Here is a 15,398-nt window from a genome sequence, read left to right as displayed (position 1 = left end):
CACAGATATCTTTCCATTCATTTGTATCATCTTCAATTTGCTTCAGTGTCTTATATTTTTCAGAGAACAGTACTTTCACCTCCTTGGTTAAATTTATTCCTATGCATTTTATTCTTTTCCTATGCATCTGCAAACAGTGACAGTTTTACTTCTTCCCTTCCTATTTGGATGCCTTTTATTTCTTTTTCTTGTCTAATTGCTGTGGCTAGGTCTTCCAATACTATGTTAAATAGGAGTGGCAAGAGTGGACATCCTTGTCTTGTTCCTGACATTACAGGATATTTTTCAGATTTTCACTATTGAGTATAATGTTGGCTCTGGGTTTGTCACAAATGGCCCTTATTATGTTCCCTCTATACCCATTTCATTGATAGGTTTTACCATAAATGGATATTGAATTTTATCAAAAAGTTTTCTGCTTCTATTTAGATGATGATATGATTTTCATGCTTCAGGGTGTTAATGTGGTGTATCACATTGATTGATTTGAGGATATTGCACCTTCCTTGCATCCCTGAAATAAATCCCACTTAATCATGATGTAAGATCCATTTAATATATTGTTGAATTCAGTTCATTAATATTTTGTTGAGGATTTTTATATTTATGTTTGACCTGTAATTTTCTTTTTTTGAAGTGTTTTTGGTTTTGATATCAGCGTAATGTTGGCCTCATAGAATGAGTTTGGAAATGTTCTTTCCAATTTTTTAAGAACAGTTTGAGAAGGACAGGTATTGACTCTTTATTAATCCTTTTATTTTTTTTTTAGTTTTTATTATTAGCTTAATATTTATTGAAATATAGTTGATTTACAATATTGTGTTAGTTTCAGGTGTACAGCAAAGTGATTCAGTTACACACACACATATTTTTTTACATTCTCTTCCACTGTAGATTATTACACCTATTGGCGTATACACATAGAGCTGAGCAAAACTTTAAAGTACATCTCAAAAGAGCAGTATTATAGATCTCTTCAACATATAATTCATGCATCACACTTCAAAAACATCTTCCACTCAATAAAAGAACGCAGTGCACAGAAATTCTTTCTTATGGTAAGAAACAATTGGCTACATTCCTTCTGTGAGAATCACGTTTAATTCTGCCCTCTGAAAGCCTTTACCTTCCAATCACATTGAGCACACTTAGTTGAGGTCAACAGGACTTAGCAAATAAAGTTGCTATTTACAAGTTTAGGGAACACATCTCTGCCTCTATCACATACAAGGTATAACGTTCCTTCATGAAAAGAACACTGTCGGAGAAACTTTATACTGGTAGCCAGGTACAAAGTTCTTCTAGTTGTGATGGGAGGCTCTTCATTGTATGCATGTTGACAAGGCCATTGACTATATTCTCAGTTAGTAACCTGTATTGAGAAAAGACTCAAATTACCTGTAAAACCGTAGTGTTAGACAGCTATGAAATAAAACACTACCTACTTCAGTCACTTGGGGTCAGTTCCCAACACTGAAAGAACACTGTGCCTAAGAGTTCTTTCCTCTATCTTGTGAAAAACACATACTTTTACTATGGGGGAAAGAAGCCTTGGCATACAGTCTCACTCTCATTTGGCCTCTGAACATGGAGCATCTCGCAGCTTTTGATGCCAATTTTCAAAGGGTTGGTTTACAGGTCTCTCAAACATTTAACTAGCTACTCCAAATCCTGGGAACAATTTCCAAACACTGAAAGAACAATCTGTATAAAACCTCGTCCTTCTACTCTGTATGATACATATATTTTCTATATAGAAATCAGGCCTGTTCCACAGTGTGAAAGACCTTCACACCAATTGCCACAGCTTTAAAGTACCTCTCCAAAGACCAGTATTACAGATCTCTTAAACAATATACTTCATGCATGACAATTCACATATATCTTCCACGCAATGAAAGAACGGAGCGCACAGGATTTCTTTCTTATGGTAAAAAAAACAGTTGGCTACATTCCTTCCATGAGAATCATGTTTAACTATGGCTTCTGAAGAAAGGCTTTAACTTCCAATCGCATTGAGCACACTTAGTTGAGCTCAACCTCACTAAGCAACTACAGTTGCTAGATTTACAGGTTTAGGGAACACATCTCTGCCTCTATCACATACAAGGTATAACTTTACTTTAGAGAAAGAACACTGTTGGAGAAACTCTGTATTGGTAGCCTGGTACAAAATGCTTCTGGTCGCAACTGAAGACTCTTCATTGTATTCGGGTTGACAAGGCCCTTGATCACATTCTCATTTAGTAGCCTGTTGTGAGGAAAGACTCAAAGTAGCCTGTAAAACCGTAGTGTTAAAGACAGCTGTGAAATAAAACACTACCTGCTTCGGTCACTTGGGGTAAGGTGCAAACACTGAAAGGACACTGTGCCTAAAAGTTCTTTCACCTATCTTGTGAAAAACACATATTTTACAATGAGAGAAACAAGGCTTGGCATGCAGTCTGCAAGGATTTCACTCTCATTTTGCCTCTGAACCCTGAGCTTCTTGCAGTTTTTGATGCCACTTTTCATAGGGGTGGTTTGAGGTCTCTCAAACATTTCACTCCAAATCCTGGGTACATGTTCCATACACTGAAAGATCAATGTGTATAAAACTTCATCCTTCTACACTGTAGGACACGTATATTTTCTCTATGGGAAACAGTCCTTTTCCTTACGTGGGAAAGGCCTTCACAACTATTGGCATAAAAACAAAGCTGAATGCAGCTTTAAATTACCCCTCGAAAGACCTGTATTACATCTCTTAAACAATATAATTCATGCATCACACTTCAAATACATCTTCTACTCTATTAAAAAAAAAAACACAGTGCATAGAAGTTTAACAGAAACAATTGGCTACATTCCTTCTGTGAGAATCATGTTTATGCCATCTGAAAGGCCTGACCTTCCAATTGCATTGAGCACACTTAGTTGAGCTCAACCTCACTTAGCAATTATAGTTGTCAATTTACAAGTTCAGGGAACACACCTCTGCCCATATCACATACAAGGTATAATTTTCCTTCATGGAAACAACACTGTTGGAGAAACTTTGTACTGGTATGGTAGCCTGCTGCAAAGCGGTTCTGGTTGTGATGGGAGACTCTTCATTGCATGTGGGTTGACAAGGCCAGTGATTATATTCTCAGTTAGTAACCCTGTTTTGAGGAAAGACTCAAAGTGCCCTGGAAAAACACTTGTTATATATGTCTGAGAATTAAATTACCACCGCCTTCAGTCACTTGCAGTAAGTTCCATACAGTGTAAGAACAGTGTGCCAAAAATTCCTTAGTCCATCTTGTGAAAATCACATAGTTTTTTTGAAGAAGGAAGAAGCCTTGACATGTGATCTGCAAGAATTTCACTCTCATTTCGCTTCTGAACACAGAGCTTCTCTCAGCTTTCCATACAACTATACAGAGGATTGGTTTGTCAGTCTCTGAAACATTTCACTAGCTACTCCAAATCATGGGTAAAAATTCCATACACTGGAAGAAAAATATGTATAAAACTTAGTCCTCATACGTGTATGACAAGTACATTTTCTTATGGAAATCTGGACAATTCCACAGTGTGAAAGGACTTCACACCTATTGGGATTTACACAGAGAGCTGAGAGCAGCTTTAAAGTACCTCTCCAAAGAGAAGTATTACAGATCTCTTAACAATATACTTCATGCATCATAAACAAATATAACTTACACTCAATAAAAAAACACAGTGCATTCTTATATGTGAAATAAAATACTACCTGCTTCAGTCACTCGGGGTCAGTTATGAACAATGAAAGAACACTGTGCCTAAAAATTCTTTCGTCTAACTTGTGAAAAACGCATATTTTTACTATGGAGGAAACAAGCCCTCATGTGAAGTCTGGAAGAATTTCACTCTCATTTTGCCTCTGAACACAGAGCCTCTAGCAGCTCCTTTTACTCTGTATGATATGTACATTATCTCTGTGGGAACCAGGACTTTCCTTACTTCACACTTACTTGCTTTACACTCAGAGCTGAGCACAGCTTTAAAGGACATCTCGAAAAAAAGCATTATAGTTACCATGGGAAACTCTTCATTGGATGCAGGTTGAGGATGCCATTGCTTATATTCTCAGGTAGTAAACCTGTTTTGAGGAAGACTCAAAGTAGTCTGTAAAAAACACTCATGTTGTAAGTCTGTGAAATAAATCACTACCTTCTTCAGTCACTTCGGTTACCTTCCATACGCCAAAAGACCACTGTCCCTAAAAATTCTTGCGTCTATCTTGTGAAAACAAATGCTTTTACTACAGGTGAAACAAGCCTAGGCATGCAGTCTCCAAGGATTTCACTCTCATTCCACCTAGGACCACTGAGTATCTTGCAGCTTTAGAAGCCACCTTCTAAACTGAGCGCAACCTCACTTAGCAATTACAGTTGCTAAATTTACAAGTTCCAGGAACACATGTCTGCCTCTATCGCATACAAGGTAGAACTCTCCTTGATGGGAAAACACTGCTGGAAAAACTCTGCACTGGTAGCCTGATCCAAAGGGCTTCCGGTTGCTCAGGAGCCTCTTCTTGGTTTGCAGCTTGACAAGGCCATTGATTACATTCTCACACCTGTTTTGCAGAGACTCAAAGTAGCCTGGAAACAGTGGTGATAGACAACTGTGAAATAAATCACTACCCACTTCACTCACTTGATGTACATTCCACATCCTGAAAAAGCACTGTGCCTTAAAATTTTTTGCATCCGTCTTTTAAAACAAATACTCTTACTAAGGGTCAAGCAGGCCTTGGCATGCGATCGGCAAGGATTTCACTCTTATTTTGCCTAAAATCTCAGACCATCTCGCCACTTTTGATGCCATGTTTCAAAATGTTGGTTTTCAGGTGTCTCAAACATGGCCCTAGCTACTCCAAATTCTATGGACGTGTTCCATACCATGAAAGTACAATCTGTATAAACTTTTGTCTTTCCACTCTGTAAGAAAACTACATTTTCTCTATGGGAAACAGTCTTTATTCTTCTGTGGGAAGAAGCTTTCACATCGACCAGCTTTTACAAACAGAGCTGAGCCCCTGCAACTTTTATGGTGAAAAAACACCTTACCTATAGAGGAACAAAGAATACATCCAGCATATTTTCAGAAACCATGCAGGCAAAAAGAGAGAAGAGTGAAATATTTAGAGTGTTGAGGAAAATACCCACCAACCTAGAATTCTGTGCCCTGCAAACTATCCTTAAGAAGTGAAAGAGAAATAAAGACTTTATCAGACAAACAAAACTAAGGGAATTTGCTATCAGGACACCTGTCTTTCAAGAAATGTTAAAAGAACTTCTTTAGAGAGAAGGAAAATAATATAAGTCAAAAACTCAGATCTACATAAAGAAAGGAAAAGCATTGAAGAAGGATTAAGCAAAGATAAAACTAAAACTTTTGTTTTTTAAATTCTTAATTGATCTAATAGGTAACAGCTTTTTCAAAACAACAATATTAACAACGTATTTGATTTTGTATGCTTGTGTACATGATATAGATAGGTAGATAAAAAGACAGATGCTTCTGTATGCTTATATATAAGTGAAATGAATGACAGCAATGATACATGGAACAGGAGGGAGGAATTAGAATTATTTTGCTATTGTTATAAGGTACTCACACAACCTATGAAGTGGTACAGTGTTATTTGAAAGTGGACATGTATTAGTTGTAAATGTATATTGCAAACTCCAGGGCAACCGCTAAAGAAAATAATAAAAGAAGTATTACTGAAATGCTATGAAACAAGAGAAAATGAAATCATATATAATGCTCAATTACCCACACACATATGGTCAAGTAATCTTCGACAAAGGAGGCAAAAATATAAAAGGAGAAAAGTCTCTTCAGCAAGTGGTGCTGGGAAAGCTGGAGAGCCACATGTAAATCAATGAAGGTAGAACACTCCCTAACACCATATACAAAAATAAATTCAAAATGGCTTAAAGACTTAAATATAAGACATGACACCATAAAACTCCTAGATGAGAACACAGGCAAAACATTCTGACATAAATAGTACAAATAGTTTCTTGGGTCAGTCTCCCAAGGCAATAGAAATAAAATCAAAAATAAACAAATGCGACCTAATCAAACTTACAAGCTTTTACACAGCAAAGGAAATTATAAACAAAACGAAAAGACAACCTACGGAATGGGAGAAAATATTAGCAAACAATGCAACCAACAAGGGCTTAATTTCCAAAATATGCAAACAGCTCATACATCTCAATAACAATAGCAAAAACAAACAACCCAATCAAAAAATGGGCAAAAGACCTAAACAGACATTTCTCCAAACAAGATATACAGATGACCAATAGGCTCATGAAAAGATGCTCAACATCACTAATTATTAGAAAAATGCAAATCAAAAGTACAATGAGGCATCATCTCACACCAGTCAGAATGGCCATCATTAAAAAGTCTACAAATAACAAATGCTGGAGAGGGTGTGGAGAAGACGGACTCCTCCTACACTGTTGGTGGAAATGTAAACTGGTGCAGCCACTGTGGAAAACAGTATAGAGATTCCTCAAAAAACTGAAAATAGAGTTGCCATATGATCTAGCAATCCCACTCCTGGGCATATATCTGGAGAAAACTATAATTCAAAAAGATACATGTACCCCAATGTTCATATCAGCACTATTTCCAATAGCCAAGACAAGGAAACAACCTAAACGTTCATCAATAGATGAATGGATAAAGAAGATGTGGTATATATACACAATGGAATACTACTTAACCATAAAAAAAAATGAAATAATGCCATTTACCACAACATGGATGGACCTAGAGATTATCATACTAAGTCAAGTAAGTCAGAAAGAGAAAGACAAATACCATATGATATCACTTACACATGGAACCTAAAGTATGACACAAATGAACTGATTTATGAAACAGAAACAGACTCACAGACATAGAAAACAAACTTATGGTTACCAAAGGGGAAATGGGGTGGGGGAAGGATAAATTAGGAGTTTGGGATTAGCAGATACAAACTACTATATATAAAATAGATAAACAACAAGGTCCTACTGTATAGACCAGGGAACTATATTCAATATCCAGTAACAGACCATAATAGAAAAGAATATGAAAAGAATATATATATATATATATATATATATATAAATAACCGAATCACTTTGCTGCACACCAGAAACTAACACAACATTGTAAATCCACTATACTTCAATTTAAAAAATTAAAACTTTAAAAAAAAACAGTAAACAGTATGTAAAATTAAAAGAAAAAATTTTAAATAAATAAAACACTCAATTAAAATCTCAAAGGCAGAAAGAGAGTGGAAGACAAAAACAGGAACAAAGAACATAAGCAACAAATAGAAAACAGTAACAAATATAATATTAATCTAACTACATCAATTTGAATGTTAGTGGTCTAAATGCACCAAGACAGAGATTGTCAGATGGATCAAACATGATCAAAAACATGATTCAACTATATGTTGTCTGTAAGATACGTTGTTTTCATTTTAAATATAAAGACACACAAAGTAAAAGTAAATAAATGGAGAAAAACATAATATGTTAACACTAATCAAAAGAAAGTTTGAGTAACTATTAATTTCAGACAGAGGAAATGTCAAAGTGAGGAACATTATCAGGGATAAAGAAAGGGAATTACATAATGATAAAGGGGTTAATTCTCCAAGAAGACATAACAATCCTTAACATGAATGCACATAACAATGTATCATCAAACTACATGAGGTAAAAACTGATCAAACTTCAAGGAGAAGTAGATGAATCAACTATCATAATTGGAGACTTCCACACTCCTCTATCAGAAATGGACAGATCCAGCAGGCAGAAAATCAGTAAGGATATAGCTGAACTCAGTAACACCATGGATCAACTGGATATAATGGACATCTACAGAACACTTCACCCAACAACAGCAGAATATACTTTTTTCTCAAAGTAACCTGGAACATTCACCAAGATAGACCACATTCTGGGCGATAAAACACACTTAATAAATTTAAAATAACACCAATGTCTGCTCTCAGATCACAATGGAATTAAACTAGAAATGAGTAACAGAAGATAGCTGAAAAAATCCCCCAAATTCTTGGAGATTAAATGATACACTTCTATATATCACATGGGTCAAAGAAGAAATCTCAAGAGAAATTCTTAAATATTTTGAATGAAATGAAAATGAAAACACAACTTATCAAAATCTGTGGGGTATAAGGAAAGCAGTGCTTAGAGGGAAATTTATAGCACTGAATACATCTATGAGGAGACGAAAGATCAAAAATTAATAATCCAAGCTTCCACCTTAGGAAACTAGAAAAAGAAGAGCAAATTAAATCCAAAGTAAGCAAAAGAAAAGAAATCATCAAAAAGCAGAATGAAGTTGAAAACAGGAAATCAATAGTAAAAATCAATGAAACCAATAGCTGGTTCTTTGAGAAGATCAATATCAAAAAGTCTTCAGCTGTGCCAACTAAGAAAAAAAGAGAGAGAGGGAGGGGCAAGATGGCGGAAGAGTGGGACGCGGAGATCACCTTCCTCCCCACAGATACATGAGAAATACATCTGCACGTGGAACTGCTCCTGCAGAGCACCCGCTGAACGCTGGCAGAGGACGTCGGACCTCCCAAAAGGCGGGAGGATCCCCACGTACTTGGCCGTGTGGATGAAAGGCTCTCGGTGCTCCAGCCAGGCATCAGGGCTGTGCCTCTGAGGTGGGAGAGCCAACTTCAGGACACTGGTCCACAAGAGACCTCCCAGCTCCACGTAATACCAAACGGCGAAAATCTCTCACAGATCTCCATCTCAACATCAAGACCCAGCTTCACTCAACGACCAGCAAGCTACAGTGCTGGACACCCTATGCCAAACAACTAGCAAGAGAGGAACACAGCCCCATCCATTAACAGAGAGGCTGCCTAAAATCATAATAAGGCCACAGACACCCCAAAACACACCACCAGACGTGGACGAACCCACCAGAAAGACAACATCCAGCCTCATCCACCAGAACACAGGCACTAGTTCCCTCCACCAGGAAACCTACACAACCCACTGAACCAACCTTAGCCACTGGGGACAGATACCAAAAACAACGGGAACTACGAACCTGCAGCCTGTGAAAAGGAGACCCCAAACACAGTAAGATAAGCAAAATGAGAAGACAGAAAAACACACAGCAGATGAAGGAGCAGGGTCAAAACACACCAGACCTAACAAATGAAGAGGAAATAGGTAGTCTACCTGAAAAAGAATTCAGAATAATGATAGTAAGGATGATCCAAAGTCTTGGAAATAGAATAGACAAAATGCAAGAAACATTTAACAAGGACGTAGAAGAACTAAAGAGGAACCAAGAAACGATGACAAGCACAATAAATGAAATTAAAAATACTCTAGATGGGATCAATAGCAGAATAACTGAGGCAGAAGAACGGATAAGTGACCTGGAAGATAAAATGGTGGAAATAACTACTGCAGAGCAGAATAAAGAAAAAAGAATGAAAAGAACTGAGGACAGTCTCAGAGACCTCTGGGACAACATTAAACGCACCAACATTCGAATTATAGGGGTCCCAGAAGAAGAAGAGAAAAAGAAAGGGACTGAGAAAATATTTGAAGAGATTATAGTTGAAAACTTCCCTAATATGGGAAAGGAAATAGTTAATCAAGTCCTGGAAGCACAGAGAGTCCCATACAGGATAAATCCAAGGAGAAACACACCAAGACACATATTAATCAAACTATCAAAAATTAAATATAAAGAAAACATATTAAAAGCAGCAAGGGAAAAACAACAGATAACACACAAGGGCATCCCCATAAGGTTAACAGCTGATCTTTCAGCAGAAACGCTGCAAGCCAGAAGGGAGTGGCAGGATATACTTAAAGTGATGAAGGAGAAAAACCTACAACCAAGATTACTCTACCCAGCAAGGATCTCATTCAGATTGGATGGAGAAATTAAAACCTTTACAGACAAGCAAAAGCTGAGAGAGTTCAGCACCACCAAACCAGCTTTACAACAAATGCTAAAGGAACTTCTCTAGGCAAGAAACACAAGAGAAGGAAAACACCTACAATAACAAACCCAAAACATTTAAGAAAATGGGAATAGGAACATACATATCGATAATTACCTTAAATGTAAATGGATTAAATGCTCCCACCAAAAGACACAGACTGGCTGAATGGATACAAAAACAAGACCCATATATATGCTGTCTACAAGAGACCCACTTCAGACCTAGAGACACATACAGACTGAAAGTGAGGGGATGGAAAAAGATATTCCATGCAAATGGAAATCAAAAGAAAGCTGGAGTAGCAATTCTCATATCAGACAAAATAGACTTTAAAATAAAGACAATTACAAGAGACAAATACGGACACTATATAATGATCAAGGGATCGATCCAAGAAGAAGGTATAACAACTGTAAATATTTATGCACCCAACATAGGAGCACCTCAATACATAAGGCAAATACTAACAGCCATAAAAGGGGAAATCGACAGTAACACAATCATAGTAGGGGACTTTAACACCCCACTTTCACCAATGGACAGATCATCCAAAATGAAAATAAATAAGGAAACACAAGCTTTAAATGATACATTAAACAAGATGGACTTAATTGATATTTATAGGACATTCCACCCAAAAACAACAGAATACACATTTTTCTCAAGTGCTCATGGAACATTCTCCAGGATAGATCATATCTTGGGTCACAAATCAAGCCTTGGTAAATTTAAAAAAATTGAAATCGTATCAAGTATCTTTTCCGACCACAACGCTATGAGACTAGATATCAATTACAGGAAAAGATCTGTAAAAAATACAAACACATGGAGGCTACACAATACACTACTTAATAACGAAGTGATCACTGAAGAAATCAAAGGGGAAATCAAAAAATACCTAGAAACAAATGACAATGGAGACACGACGATCCAAAACCTATGGGATGCAGCAAAAGCAGTTCTAAGAGGGAAGTTTATAGCAATACAAGCCTACATCAAGAAACAGGAAACATCTCGAATAAACAACCTAACCTTGCACCTAAAGCAATTAGAGAAAGAAGAACAAAAAAACCCCAAAGCTAGCAGAAGGAAAGAAATCATAAAGATCAGATCAGAAATAAATGAAAAAGAAATGAAGGAAACAATAGCAAAAATCAATGAAACTAAAAGCTGGTTCTTTGAGAAGATAAACAAAATTGATAAACCATTAGCCAGACTCATCAAGAGAAAAAAGGAGAAGACTCAAATTAATAGAATTAGAAATGAAAAAGGAGAAGTAACCACTGACACTGCAGAAATACAAACGATCATAAGAGATTACTACAAGCAACTCTATGCTAATAAAATGGACAACCTGGAAGAAATGGACAGATTCTTAGAAATGCACAACCTGCCGAGACTGAACCAGGAAGAAATAGAAAATATGAACAGACCAATCACAAGCACTGAAATTGAAACTGTGATTAAAAATCTTCCAACACACAAAAGCCCAGGACCAGATGGCTTCACAGGCGAATTCTATCAAACATTTAGAGAAGAGCTAACACCTATCCTTCTCAAACTCTTCCAAAATATTGCAGAGGGAGGAACACTCCCCAACTCATTCTACGAGGCCACTATCACCCTGATACCAAAACCAGGCAAAGATGTCACAAAGAAAGAAAACTACAGGCCAATATCACTGATGAACATAGATGCAAAAATCCTCAACAAAATACTAGCAAACAGAATCCAACAGCACATTAAAAGGATCATACACCATGATCAAGTGGGGTTTATTCCAGGAATGCAAGGATTCTTCAATATACGCAAATCAATCAACGTGATACATCATATTAACAAATTGAAGGAGAAAAACCATATGATCATCTCAATAGATGCAGAGAAAGCTTTCGACAAAATTCAACACCCATTTATGATAAAAGTCCTGCAGAAAGTAGGCATAGAGGGAACTTTCCTCAACATAATAAAGGCCGTATATGACAAACCCACAGCCAACATTGTCCTCAATGGTGAAAAACTGAAACCATTTCCACTAAGATCAGGAACAAGACAAGGTTGCCCACTCTCACCACTATTATTCAACATAGTTTTGGAAGTGTTAGCCACAGCAATCAGAGACGAAAAAGAAATAAAAGGAATCCAAATCAGAAAAGAAGAAGTAAAGCTGTCACTGTTTGCAGATGACATGATACTACACATAGAGAATCCAAAAGATGCTACCAGAAAACTACTAGAGCTAATCAATGAATTTGGTAAAGTAGCAGGATACAAAATTAATGCACAGAAATCTCTTGCATTCCTGTATACTAATGATGAAAAATCTGAAAGTGAAATTAAGAAAACACTCCCGTTTACCATTGCAACAAAAAGAATAAAATACCTAGGAATAAACCTACCTAAGGAGACAAAAGACCTGTATGCAGAAAATTATAGGACACTGATGAAAGAAATTAAAGATGATACAAATAGATGGAGAGATATACCATGTTCTTGGATTGGAAGAATCAACATTGTGAAAATGACTCTGCTACCCAAAGCAATCTACAGATTCAATGCAATCCCTATCAAACTACCACTGGCATTTTTCACAGAACTAGAACAAAAAATTTCACAATTTGTATGGAAACACAAAAGACCCCGAATAGCCAAAGCAATCTTGAGAACGAAAAATGGAGCTGGAGGAATCAGGCTCCCTGACTTCAGACTATATTACAAAGCTACAGTAATCAAGACAGTTTGGTACTGGCACAAAAACAGAAATATAGATCAATGGAACAGGATAGAAAGCCCAGAGATAAGCCCATGCACATATGGTCACCTTATCTTTGATAAAGGAGGCAAGCATATACAGTGGAGAAAAGACAGCCTCTTCAATAAGTGGTGCTGGGAAAATTGGACAGGTACATGTAAAAGTATGAAATTAGAACACTCCCTAACACCATACACAAAAATAAACTCAAAATGGATTAAAGACCTAAGTGTAAGGCCAGACACTATCAAACTCTTAGAGGAAAACATAGGCAGAACACTGTATGACATAAGTCACAGCAAGATCCTTTTTGACCCAGGTCCTAGAGAAATGGAAATAAAAACACAAATAAACAAATGGGACCTAATGAAACTTAAAAGCTTTTGCACAGCAAAGGAAACCATAAACAAGACCAAAAGACAACCCTCAGAATGGGAGAAAATATTTGCAAATGAAGCAACGGACAAAGGATTAATCTCCAAGATTTACAAGCAGCTCATGCAGCTCAATAACAAAAAAACAAACAACCCAATCCAAAAATGGGCAGAAGACCTAAACAGACATTTCTCCAAAGAAGAGATACAGATTGCCAACAGACACATGAAAGAATGCTCAACATCATTAATCATTAGAGAAATGCAAATCAAAACTACAATGAGGTATCATCTCACACCGGTCAGAATGGCCATCATCAAAAAATCTAGAAACAATAAATGCTGGAGAGGGTGTGGAGAAACGGGAACACTCCTGCACTGTTGGTGGGAATGTAAATTGATACAGCCACTATGGAGAACAGTATGGAGGTTCCTTAAAAAACTAAAAATAGAACTACCATATGACCCAGCAATCCCACTACTGGGCATATACCCTGAGAAAACCATAATTCAGAAAGAGTCATGTACCAAAATATTCATTGCAGCTCTGTTTACAATAGCCAGGACATGGAAGCAACCTAGGTGTCCATCATCGGATGAATGGATAAAGAAGATGTGGCACATATATACAATGGAATATTACTCAGCCATAAAAAGAAATGAAATGGAGGTGTTTGTAATGAGGTGGATGGAGTTAGAGTCTGTCATACAGAGTGAAGTAAGTCAGAAAGAGAAAAACAAATACAGTATGCTAACACATATATATGGAATCTAAGGGAAAAAAAAAAAAAAAAAAAAGAGGTCATGAAGAACCTAGTGGCAAGATGGGAATAAAGACACAGACCTACTAGAGAATGGACTTGAGGATATGGGGAGGGGGAGGGGTGAGATGTGACAGGGTGAGAGAGTGTCATGGACATATATACACTACCAAATGTAAAATAGATAACTAGTGGGAAGCAGCCGCATAGCACAGGGAGATCAGCTCGGTGCTTTGTGACCACCTAGAGGGGTGGGATAGGGAGGGTGGGAGGGAGGGAGATGCAAGAGGGAAGAGATATGGCAACATATGTATATGTGTAACTGATTCACTTTGTTGTAAAGCAGAAGCTAGCACACCATTGTAAAGCAATTATACTTCAATAAAGATGTTTAAAAAAAAAAAAGAAAGAAAAAAAGAGCTAGGACATGAATTACTAATATGAGATATGAAATAGGGGACATCACTACAGAACACATTAAAAGTATAATAAAGGAACACTATGAACAACTATATGCCAACTAATTTGATAATCTAGATAAAATGGACTAACTCCCTTTGAAAGTCACAATCTGCCAAAACTCATGCAAGAAGAAATAGACAATCTGAATATGCCTATATTAAAGAAATTGAGTCAATAATTAATAACCCTCTAGAATGAAAAGCACCAGGCCCAGATGGGTTCTACCACATTTAAGGAGAAACTATACCAATTCTCTACAATATCTTTCACAATATAGAATTAGAAGGGTATACTTCTAATTCTCATAAAATGGTAACTCATTTTATGAAGCTACCATTACCCCAATACCAAAACTTGACAAAGAAAATACAGGATAAAAGAAAACAAGACCAATGCCTCTCATGAAGATAAATGCAAAATCCTCAACAAAATATTAGCAAATCAAATACAACAATGTATGAAAAGAATTACACACCAGTACCAAGTGGGATTTATCCCAGGTATACAGGGTTGGTTGGCTCAACACTTGAAAATCAATTAATGTAATACATCATATTAACAAGCTAAAGAAGAAAATCATATGAGCATATCAGTAGATGCAGAAAAACCATTTGACAAAAAACAATACCCACTCATGATAAAAACTATCATAAAAACCCTATAGCTAACTCACTTAATGGTCAGAAACCGGGAGCTTTCCATTAAGATCAGGAACAAGACAAGGATGTCTCCTCTCACCACTGCTTTTCAACATCATACTGGAAGTTCTACCTAATACAATAAGACATGAAAAGGAAATAAAAGGCATGCAGATTAGGAAGGGAAAAAAACTATATTTGTTCACAGATGACTGTTCATTTGCAAAGTCAGGACTTCACTGGCTGAAATTTAAAACTGGTCCCCATACACAGAGGGCAAGGAGAGACTGAAGAAAGAGGCAGACCACTCCAGGCTAGTAGGTGGCAGTTTTAATAAACAACGGAACTTACATATGAGGCTTATCTTCG

The sequence above is a fragment of the Eubalaena glacialis genome, chromosome 4 (assembly GCF_028564815.1).
Source record: "Eubalaena glacialis isolate mEubGla1 chromosome 4, mEubGla1.1.hap2.+ XY, whole genome shotgun sequence".
Classification (NCBI taxonomy): Eukaryota; Metazoa; Chordata; class Mammalia; order Artiodactyla; family Balaenidae; genus Eubalaena; species Eubalaena glacialis.
This window is presented reverse-complemented; position numbering follows the sequence as displayed.